The sequence below is a fragment of the Choloepus didactylus genome, chromosome 2, assembly GCF_015220235.1.
Source record: "Choloepus didactylus isolate mChoDid1 chromosome 2, mChoDid1.pri, whole genome shotgun sequence".
NCBI lineage: Eukaryota > Metazoa > Chordata > Mammalia > Pilosa > Megalonychidae > Choloepus > Choloepus didactylus.
Window position 1 is genome coordinate 68,876,621 of NC_051308.1, and position 12,818 is coordinate 68,889,438.

Consider the following 12,818-nt stretch of genomic DNA (forward strand, 5'->3'; position numbering starts at 1 on the left):
TTGGACAAAGTCTGCTAAATCCATAGGGACCATGCACTTGGTGAAACTGGGAGCCTGCGTTCTGAAATGAGTGAATGAGCCTGCTGAATAACTTGCAGCCACGCTGTGGTCTGGGGAAACTGTGGGTTGGCGTTTGGAGTCAGACTAGTTTTAACAACCCAAAAGTGGCTGTGGATATGCAGCAAGAATCGCACAGTGAAGCGTGGTGGGCACTGGGTCCCCACAACCTGTGAGCATGCCTCAATATCTGGCATGGACAATAGCCTTTCATGCACCCACTGCTAATTGTCTAGGAGCAAGGAAGGCAGAGGTTTGCCAAAAGAGGAAAACAACCATGCCCCTTACAGCCATCTTACCGGTGGGCTGGGAACACTCCTGTCCGGCACTGGTGCTGCAACCCAGAGCTGCCCCAAACAACCCAGTGCCACAGGGAGTGGTTCCAGCAACACACGCACACACCACAATATCTGACATGAACAATAGTCTTTCACACACCCAGAACTAATTGTCCCGGAGCTAAGAAGGCGAAGCTGTGTGAAAAGGGGGAAATTAACACACTCCATACAGCCATCCTTTCAGCAGGCTGGGAATGCTCCTACATGGCCCTGTAGCCCAGAGCTTCCCTTGGGGGATGGTGCTCACTTGTGATGTAGCACAGTCTTCCCTCACCAGAGGCCTTAGGAGGGCACAGCTTGGAAGGGGGACCCACTCGCAAGTCCCAGGGACCATATGCCAATACCAAGAACTTGTGGGTCAGCAGCAGAGACAGACTGGGGAAGAGTGAACTGAGGGTTCTTGCAACAGCTTTAAATCTCCAGGAACACCTTGGAGGTTTTATTATTAAAGCTGCCTTCCTTCCCTATCTTCTCAGACACATGCCCCACATTCAGGGTGAGTAGCACCAACTACACACTCAAACTTGGTGCACCAATTGGACCCCCATAAGATTCAGATCCCCACTCACCACAAAGACAAAGTTGGGGAGAACTGGCTTGAGGGGAATAGGTGGCTCGTGAACGCCACATGTTGGTTAGTTAGAGAAAGTGTATGCCACTAAGCTGTATATCTGACAAATTAGAGATAAGTGTTTGAATAAGTCTACATATCCTAAAAGAACCCTATCAATTTAGGCGAATGCCAAGAGGACAAAAAACAACAGAAAAGTTTAAAACATATTAAAAAACCAGACAATATGGATAACCCAAACCCAAACATCCAAATCAAAAGGTCAGAGGAGACACACTACTTGGAGCAATTAATCAAAGAACTAAAGACAAATAATGAGGGCATGGAGACAGGATATAAAGGACATGAAAAGACCCTAGAAGAGCATAAAGAAGAAATTGCAAGAGTAAATAAAAAAATAGACAATCTTATGGAAATAAAAGAAACTGTTGACCAAATTAAAAAGATTCTGGATACTCATAGTATAAGCCTAGAGGAAGCTGAACAGTGAATCAGTGACCTCGAAGACAACAGAATGGAAAATGAAAGAACAAAAGAAAGAATGGGGAAAAAATTGAACAAATCAAAACGGACCTTAGAGATATGATGGATAGCATAAAACATCCAAATATTAGACACATTGGTATTCCAGAAAGGGAAGAGAAGGGTAAAGGTCTAGGAAGAGTATTCAAAGAAATTTTGGGGAAAACTTCCCAAACCTTTGAAACAACATAAATACACAAATCATAAATGCCCAGCGAACTCCAAGTATAATAAATCCAAATAAACCCACTCCAAGATATATTCTGATCAGATTGTCAAATACTGAGAAAGAGCAAGTTCTGAAAGCAGCAAGAGAAAAGGAATTCACCACTTACAAAGGAAACAGAATAAGAATAAGTAGTGACTACTTAGTGGCCACCATGGAGGTGAGAAGGCAATGGCATGACATACTTAAAATTCTGGGAGAGAAAAATTGCCAACCAGAATTCTTTAACCGGCAAAACTGTCCTTCAAATTTGAGGGAGGACCTAAATTTTTCACAGACAAACAAATGCTGAGAGATTTTGCTAATAAAAGACCTGCCATACTTCAGATACTACAGGGAGCCCTACTGACAGAGAAACAAAGAAAGGAGAGAGAGAAATGGAGAAAAGTTCAATATTAAAGAGATTCAGTATGGGTACGTTAAAGGACATTAAGAGAGACAGGGAAAAAATATATCTGACAAATATAAACCAAAGGATAGGATAGCTTATTTAAGAAATGCCTTCACAGTAATAATGTTGAATGTAAATGGATTAAACTCCCCAATTAAAAGATATAGATTGGCAGAATGGATCAAAAAATATGAACTATCAATATGTTGCATACAAGAGACTCAGACACAGGGACACAAAGAATTGAACATGAAAAGGTGAAAAAAATATTTCATGCAAGCTACAGCCAAAAGAAAGAAGGAGTAGCAATATTAATCTCAGACAAAATAGACTTTAAATCAAGGATGTTATGAGAGGCAAAGAAGGCCTCTACATACTAATAAAAGGGGCAATTCAACAAGAAGAAATAACAGTCATAAATGTTTATATACCCAATTCAAGGTGCCACAAAATACATGAGACAAACACTGGCAAAACTAAAGGAAGCAATAGATGTTTCCACAATAACTGTGGGAGACTTCAACACATCACTCTCTCCTATAGATAGATCAGCCAGACAGAAGACCAATAAGGAAATTGAAAACCTAAACAATCTGATAAACAAATTTGATTTAACAGACATATATAGAACATTACATCCCAAATCACGAGGATACACATTCTTCTCGAGTGCTCATGGAACTTTCTCCAGAATAGATTATATGCTGGGACATAAAACAAGCCTCAATAAATTTAAAAAAATTGAAATTATTCAAAGCACATTCTCTGATCACAATGGAATACAATTAGAAGTCAATAACCAACAGAGACTTAGAAAATTCAGAAATACCTGGAGGTTAAACAACACATTCCTAAACAGTCAGTGGGTTAAAGAAGAAATAGCAAGAGAAATTGCTAAATATATAGAGATGAATGAAAATGAGAACATAACATATCAAAACCTATGGGATGCAGCAAAAGTGGTACTGAGAGGGAAATTTATAGCACTAAATGCATACATCAAAAAGGAAGAGAGTTAAAATCAAAGAACTAATGGATCAACTGAAGAAGCTAGAAAATGAACAGCAAACCAATCCAAAACCAAGTAGAAGAAAAGAAATAACAAGGATTAAAGCAGAAATAAATGACATAGAGAACAAGAAAAATAATAGAATAAATAACACCAAAAGTTGGTTCTTTGAGAAGATCAACAAGATTGACAAGCCCCTAGCTAGACTGACAAAATCAAAAAGAGAGAAGACCCATATAAACAAAATAATGAATGAGAAAGGTGACATTATTGTGGATCCCAAAGAAATTAAAAAATTATAAGAGGATACTATGAACAACTGTATGCCAATAAACTGGATAATGTAGAGGAAATGGACAATTTTATGGAAACATATGAACAGCCTAGATTGACCAGAGAAAAATAGAAGACCTCAACCAACCAATCAGAAGCAAAGAGATCCAATCAGTCATCAAAAAACTTCCCACACATAAATGCCCCTGGTCAGATGGCTTCACAGGGGAATTCTACCAAACTTTCCAAAAAGAACTGACACCAATTTTACTTAAACTCTTTCAAAACATTGGACAAAATGGAACACTGCCTAACACATTTTATGAAGCTAACATCAGTATAATACTAAAACCAGGCAAAGATGCTACAAAAAAGGAAAACTACAGGCCTATCTCCCTAATGAATATAGATGCAAAAAGTCTCAACAAAATACTTGGAAATCGAATTCAAAGACACATAAAAAAAATCATACACCATGACCAAGTGGGATTCATTCCAGGCATGCAAGAATGGTTCAACATAAGAAAATCAATCAGTGTATTACAACACATTAACAAATCAAAAGAGAAAAATCAAGTGGTCATCTCAATAGATAATGAAAAAGCTTTCGACAAAATCCAACATCCCTTTTTGGTATAAACACTTCAAAAGGTAGGAATTGAAGGAAACTTCCTCAATATGGTAAAGAGCATATATGAAAAACTATAGCCAGCATAGTACTCAATGGCGAGAGACTGAAAGTCTTCCCTCCAAGATCAGTAACTAGACAAGGATGCCCGCTGTAACCACTGTTATTCAACACTGTACTAGAAGTGCTAGCCAGGGCAATCTGGCAAGACAAAGAAATAAAAGGCATCCAAATTGGAAAGCAAAAAGTAAAACTGTCATTATTTGCAGATGATATGATCTTATATCTGGAAAACCCTGAGAAGTTGACAATACAGCTACTAGAGCTAATAAAGAAATTTAGCAAAGCAGCAGGATACAAGATTAATGCACATAAGTCAGTAATGTTTCTATACACCAGAAACAAACGAAGAGAAGATACACTCAAGAAAAAGATACCATTTTCAAAAGCAACTAAAAAAAATCAAGTACCTAGGAATAAACTTAACCAAAGATGTAAAAGACCTATACAAAGAAAACTACATAACTTTACTAAAAGAAATAGAAAGGGAACTTAAAAGATGGAAAAATATTCCATGTTCATGGATAGGAAGGCTACATGTCTTTAAGATGTCAATTCTACCCAAACTCATCTACAGATTCAATGCAATCCCAATCAAAATACCAATAACCTACTTTGCAGACTTGGAAAAGATAGTTATCAAATTTATTTGGATAGGGAAGATGCCTCGAATTGCTAAAAGCACTCTAAAAAAGAAAAACAAAGTAGGAGGACTTACACTCCCTGACTTTGAAGCTTATTATAAAGCCACAGTAGTCAAAACAGCATGGTACTGGCACAAAGATAGACATATAGATCAATGGAATTGAATTGAGAATTCAGAGATAGGCCCCCATATCTATGGCCAACTGATTTCTGATAAGGCCCCAGAGCCACTGAACTGGGACATAACAGTCTTTTCAACAAATGGGGCTGGGAGAGTTGGATATCCATAACCAAAAGAATGAAAGGGGACCCCTACCTCACACCCTACACAAAAATTAACTCAAAGTGGATCAAACACCTCAATATAAAAGACAGTACCATAAAAACTCCTAGAAGATAATGTAGGGAAACATCTTCAAGACCTTGTATAAGGCGGTCACTTCCTAGACCTTATACCCAAAGCACAAGCAACAAAAGAAAAAATAGATAAATGGGAACTCCTCAAGCTTAGAAGTTTCTGTACCTCAAAGGAATTTGTCAAAAAGGTGAAGAGGCAGCCAACTCACTGGGAAAAAATTTTGGAAACCACGTATCTGACAAAAGACTGATATCTTGCATATATAAAGAAATCCTACAACTCAATGATAGTACAGACAGCCCAATTATAAAATGGACAAAAGACATGAAAAGACAGTTCTCTGAAGAGGAAATACAAATGACCAGAAGACACATGAAAAAATGTTCAGCTTCACTAGCTGTTAGAGAGATGCAAATTAAGACCACAACAAGATAGCATCTCACACCAATTAGAATGACTGACATTAAAGAAACAGGAAACTACAAATGCTAGAGAGGATGTGGAGAAATTGGAACTCTTATTCATTATTGGTGGGACTGTATAATGGTTCAGCCACTCTGGAAGACAGTCTGGAAGTTCCTTAGAAAACTAGTCATAGAGTTACCCTTTGATCCAGCAATTGCACTTTTCAGTATATACCTGGAAGATCTGAAAGCAGTGATATGAACAGATATCTGCATGCCAATGTTCATAGCAGAATTATTCACAATTGCCAAGAGATGGAAACAACCCAAATGTCCTTTAACAGATGAGTGGATAAATAAAATGTGGTATATACACATGATGGAATACTATGCAGCAGTAAGAAGGAACGATGTCGTGAAACATATGACAACATGGATGAACTTTGAAGACATAATGCTGAGCGAAATAAGCCAGGCACAAAAAGAGAAATATTATCTGCTACCACTAATGTGAACATTGAAAAATGTAAAATAAATGGTTTATAATGTAGAATGTAGGGGACCTAATGATAGAGAGCAATTAGTGAAGGGGGAATGATAACCTAATAAGAACAGATAAGCTATCATGGGTAAATTTAACATTCTAAGAATGCCCAGGAATGACTATGGTTTGTTAATTTCTGGTGGGTATGGTAGGAAGAAGTTCACAGAAATGTTGCTATATTAGGTTATTTTCTTGGGGTAGAGTAAGAACATGTTGGAAGAAAAGTAGTTATTTTAGGTTAGTTGTCTTTTTCTTATTCTCTTATTTTGGTTTGTTTGAAATGTTTTTTTATTGTTTGTTTTGTTTTTTTAAATTTTTTTTTGATATAGTTAATATAAAAAAAAATGAAAAAAATATACAGAGCCCCGCTGAGGAGCTGGGGGAGAATGCATGGGTGTTGGGTTTCCCCACCTCGATGGTTGCTGATGTGCCCACACACATTAGGGACTAGCGGTTTGATGGGCCAAGCCCTCTACCATGGGACTTGCCCTTGGCAAGACTGTTGCTGCAAAGGAGAGGCTAGGTGTGCTTATAATTGTGCCTAAGAGGCTCCTCCTACATGGCTCTGTGTTGCTCAGATGTGGCCCTCTCTCTCTAGCTAAGCCAACTTGGCAGGTGAAATAACTGCCCTCCCCTCTATGTGGGATCTGACACCCAGGGGAGTGAATCTCCCTGGCAACGTGGAATATGACTCCCAAGGAGGAATGTAGACCCAGCATCGTGGGATGGAGAGCATCTTCTTGACCAAAAGGGGGATGTGAATGGAAATGAAATAAGTTGCAGAGGCTGAGACATTCCAAAAGGAGCCAAGAGGTCTGGTGAGCATTCTTACATACAATATAGACAACCCTTTTTAGATTCTAATGAATTGGAATAGCTAGAAGTAAATACTTGAAACTATCGAAATGCAACCAGAACCCTTGAATCCTGAAGACGATTGTATAACAATGTAACTTATGAGGGGTGACAATGTGATTGGGAAAGTCATGTGGATCAAACTCCCCTTTGTCCAGTGTATGGATGGATGAGTAGAAAAATGGGATCAAAAAAAAAAAAAGAGAGAGAGAGAGAGACTTTATCTCTACCCTCAAGGAGATTACAGTTTAGTTAGGGAAGACAATATTTTCCTAAGAAAAGAAAACAGTGTGGAGCAAAAAGTTCCAAATAAGAAATTGTGCTTGAAGTCAGGAAGCCCTGTGCTCTAGCTCCAGCCCTACCACAAACCTGCTATGTGAAGTCGGCCATGTTATTCAGTGTCTCTAGCTTTCCATTTCCTTATCAAAGCATATGGAGATGGGGTGGAGCCAGTGTGGAGCCAGTAAGAGCTATCTGCCACTTACCTGGTGCTCCTTTAGCAGTAAATCTGGCAACAGTATGAATTATGAAATTAGATCAACCTTAATTTGTTAATTTCTTAAGATTTTTCAAGCATGTCATATGTGCAAGGTGCTATGCTAAGTGCTATGGGGAAAGCAGAAATCAATGAACTCACGTATAACCCATGGACTGGTACATCCAGACCTACTGTTATATTTATTAACTCTATATTTACAATGTAGAGATAGAGAAATTTACAAATATAGGGATAGAAAATTTTTAGTTGTTTGCAATGGAAACATATAATGTAAAACAAATATAAAAAAGATATATGAAACTATGACAGTCACAATTCTAAGAGATATATATGAAAATTATATATAAATTAAACAGCTATAGGTCAACCAATTATCTTCAGAGTCTGACATCCCTTGGAGGTAATGGACATGTTCTGTCTCCAGGGCAACGACTCTAGAGAGTCTGTAGATCGTGTTGCTTCTATGAGTACCTAATTTGGGCAAGTTGCTTATCCTCACTCAGCCTATAGGTACATCTGTAGAATAACAGGCTTGAACTATGTAATTTACAAGCCTTCTTCAAACTCTTAAAAAAGCATTGAATTATTGATTTTTGCTTTTTATTTATAACCATCTGTGACTCCAAATACATATGTTAAAATTTTCTTTATTCTAACATTTATTGTCTATGATGCAAATGGTTGACTATAGAGAGAATGCCCTTTGTATAAAATTTTCTATTGAAAACGCTATAAAGTGAAAAGAGAAAATCCTTCTGAAAACAACCCTGTATTGCATTCAAATTCTCGTATAGTACAAAGTGCATCACACATATATCTAGAAAATAAGAGTGTCTCACCTTATGTGTCCCTGGACAATAGTATTTCATTGGTTAGGATTCTGATTTTATCTACCTTCTGGGTTTCTCCATTCTTGTCCTTTTAAGGTCCTTCCCTGACCAGTTACAGCACTTCTGGGCCCCAGCCCAAAACTTCCTTGAAGGGTAAACAGTATATTCCCATATAAGAAGGATGAGGCTGAATCTTAGCAGGCCGCACTGCTGGAGAAACTGTTAGGTCTAGGAATCTGTGCTTTAGGAAAATTACTAAATTACACTTAATTATAGAATGGCCCATTCCTTATATCTTAACAAAGAGGAGTCTGGCATACCTAGATTTTTGAAGAGGAAGAAAGTACAGTTTATATGTATTATCTTATTTAATCCTCAAACTACCTTATACTATATTATGAGGAGCACAAGGTACAGAAGGGCCACGTAACTTGCCTGAGGTTAAAAAGAATAATAATAAAAAATGTAATAAGGGACAGAGACAGGAGTCAAGATTAACTGTTTGAGCAAAAGATTTGCCTGGCAGTGGAGTGTTGGCTGGTTGAGGGATGGTTCAGGATATCTGGGCCGGATCCTAGTCTGCTTTAGGCATGGGACAGTGATGGAGGACATAGAAGGTAGAAACAACAGAGAAATTTCAAGGGAAAAAACGTCAGAGCTTGGCAACAATGCAGATATAGGAGCTGAAGACAGAAAACAATCTAATTATTGCACATTAAAATCTGCCCTTGAGAAATGTATACATTACTGATTTGACTGAGGAATCTCATCTCCTTGAGGTATAAACAGGAAATTTGAATTTTTCCCCAAACTAATAAAACTGTGTCCTCTCAAATCATTATTTCCTGCTGGATGACAGATTGCTTTAACAATATCTCAGGCCAGTGCAATAACTCATAAATTACTTTTGCTTATAAAAAGTCTTATTTCAGTTATTATCAGGTTGGCTTCATGGGTGTGTAGCTGATGTAGTCACACAGGTCCCTGCTCTCAGAAGGGCCCCATGCTTGGGTTTTACTTCTCTGCAGTTGCTGTCTTGAAGTTCTTAATAATTTCATCTTTGAATTCACGTTTTATAAATGAAGTCTGGTGAGACAATAGAGCATGTGTCAGTGACTTGGAGCTCAGCTCACAGGCAGGCCTCCCACCATCCCTCTGGGGCAGTTCTTAGCTGCCCACTTCACCACCCCCTGGAGCCCAGGGCCCTATGGAAATACTGCCCATCCCTTCCCCTGCCCAGTGACCACTGCTGCCCTCTGTATCCAGAGGGGGTGGGTGCAGGTGCAGGGAAGGTCAGGCACACACCCCATGGATATTGGGGTGGGGCCTGGCTTCACCATGATATAGTTGGTGGGCAACTCATGGGGTGAGCCTCTCCCCATCCCCAATTCATGTGTCTAGTGTGTTGTGTCACTAAGGCTGCCCTAACCTTGGAGTTCTGGTGGCTGGTGAGAGGGGGAGCCTGGGAGATTTCAGATCCAAATTGAGGCAGAAATGTGGATGAAAGGGAAAGGTTTTATATTTTAGTACCTTTAACAGCACTTTTTTCTTGCATTTTGAACAAGGAGCCTCATGTTTTCATTTTGCATTGGGTCCCATAAGTTATGTAACCTTGCCTTGTTATTGTGTCTTAATCCTCTTATCCATTTTTAAGCTCCATTCTCATATGCAATTTTGAAGTGCTCCCACCCCCTCTTCCCCTGCTCTTTCCAGTGCTTCTTTCTTTAGTGCTGGGGGAGAAAGGCAAGCTGGCTTTTGTAGGCATGGCAAAACAGTTCCCTGTCAGTGATTGTGGGGATGTTGTTTCTATTCTGTTGTTCATCATGATTGCTCTGGCTTCTTGTCTACACACTCAGGTTGAGCAGATGGAGATGGAGACTCCTCTCAATTCTGCTGATGAGAGACTCAATTCCAAGGAGCCTTTTTTAAGTATTGGTAGTCCCTTGCAGGACCTGGCTACAACTTTTGGCTGACCTGGTAGAATGCTTGATCCTGGAGCTCTCTCTGAACTTAAATTTCATATATCTGCTTTCTACAGAACACTCCTCTTTAATCTCTGCAATCATTTGGTAATCTCCTAGGGCTGGAAAAGATCTTTAGCAGCAGCTTGCAACATCCCATTATCCACATTGACATATTTTGCAAATGAAATGCCATTAATATATCACTAATAAATATTTACTGAGTGTCTGTATTTTGACATTTAGGGAGATTCTGTGTAATGGCATAGTTTCTCCTCAAGTCCTTTTCAAACAAATTAGAAAGGCAGGACATAAATATAAAGATATAAAGAACAATGCATGATGATATATGTGAAGTGCTAAAAGAACGGCATAGACAACGAGGGCTGTATAAGTTGGAAATAGGAGAGATTTCTGTGGGATGGAGGGTTTGGGATGGCATAGAGTATGGAAGACATAGAGCATAGTAAGACCTTGAAGGACAGGTACAAATTAGAGAAAATGTAAGAAGAAGGAATTGTTTTCAGAGAGGGAGATAATTAAACCAAAGGGTGGAGTTCAGAATATCCATGGTGTTTGAGGAATTCTCCACAATACACAGAATCTTTGTTCACCTTCTCCTTTAAGAACTCCCTGCCCCTTCTCACAGCATTGGTTTTGTCCTTGGAACCAAACCTGCTCCAGGTGATCAGTGGGGGCACCATCATCAGAGTTATTTATTTTAGGCTGTTACCATGACAAGGGGGCTCTGTTGGACTCTCCTGGCTGGGCTCTAGCATTCCAGGACCAGCTCCTTCAAGCATTATGTACAGAAGGTCGACTTGCCTTCACCATCCAGCTGTTAACCATTGGATCACCCACAGACTCCCCAGACATAGGTAAGCTCAGACATAGTCCCAAAGATAAACATTAGTTACCAGATATGGTACAATCCAAATACCTGATCAGGAAATAAAATCATTTCTTCAAAATATCAAGTCAAAATATCTGTCTTACTTTGGGCTCCCTAAAAGTAGAGCCTGAGATGGGGACTTGGGTGCCTGTAATCTCTTGAGGAATTGCTCTTCAGGAGAAACTTACCAGGAATCGAGAAAATCAGGGTAGTGAAGGGGTTGGAGCCAGGGAAGGATGTGGTCTCAGGTGGGGTCTACACTTAGCCTGATCTAGGAAGTGGGATAGGATGGTGAGGCTGGGCTCTGGAACATAAAATTGAGCTGAAGATGGTCCCTTCTTGAAGTAAGTGAGCTGGACTTCTGTAGCTTCTTTCAGACAGACTGTGGACTGTGGTGGGAGGAGAAGGGATATGAAGCTTGTGGCTCCAAGCAGCTCCTTCCTATTTATAAGCAGAGGGCTTGGAGAAGGTGGGTAACTGTGAGATGCTAGCAACCAACACTCCCAGCAGCTCGGCAATGGGTACATAAATCCAGTAATGTAGATCTGAGCAGAGCTGCACAGGCACCCACAGTGTCTGCTATGCATCAGGACAGGCATCACATTATAAAGCTCAATGTCACTCTCCATCCTACCCCACCTCCCTGGGCCCAGACTGTGCCTCATATCCTATCTACACAAGAAATTGGGGCAGATCACAAAGCCTGTTATTGGTAACTACACAAAGAAGCCAAAACTTTGACCTGTCTTTTCCTTGCCGTTGGCTGATGGCTATTCTCATCAGGGCAGGTTGTCCCCCACGCTGTTCTCTGTAAACTAAAGCAAAACAATTATGGTTCTTCAGTACAAACAGCCCCAAGGGTTAGGAATTGGGATGGCATGTGTATAGATTTCCTCTTTTCCAGTTGCACAAGAAGTAACATTGGCCTTGTATTTGCAATATCTATGATTTATGGCATTTTGAAAATTGATTCATAGTGAACCATTTTATAGTATCAGAATAGCACACTTCCTCATTAAGTAGAAAAACAATCCAGAGACCAAATCTATTTTAGACTCCCAGATTTTCTTACCGTAATTGAACCATGAAGCTTTTAACATTAAGTGTAAAAGGAAATGGAATGATGCAGTTTTAAATTCATATTAATTCTGATGTGGACAAAGGAAATGGTGGCTTTTGTGGACTAGGTGGAAATGAAGTGGGGGAGGGAAAATGATTGTCGTGATCAAAGAAAAAAACAGTATTGTGTTACCAAAATCAAAACAGTCTGCTCAAAATTGTCTTGAAACTTCAGATGTAATGCATTTTTAGAATTTTGTACATGCAGACTTACAAAATGGGGATCATAGGGTACAAATAGCTTTGTAACTTTAAAAAAAATTAATAATGAATATTTTCAGCTATTATAAACATTTTTCCTAAAATACATTTTTAAATACATAATCTTCTACTTTATGAATGTACCATAATATATTAATTAACCCCCATTGGACATTTAATGTATTTCCAGGGAAATTACATTTTATTCTAATTATGCACAGTGCTGGACAAAGCAGCATGGATAAATAGTCTGGATTAATATTATTTGGTTACAGGAATGCCTTTGTGATTGAGCAAAATTTGTCAAAGTATTTGGCATTTAAGAACAACAAAATTTACTAAGCGGTTATGTTCTCAACAAAATGCCTCATGTGATGGTGGTCAGCACCATTTAAAAGTGCAATTTTATTTTAAAATTATCAAACAAATATGTAC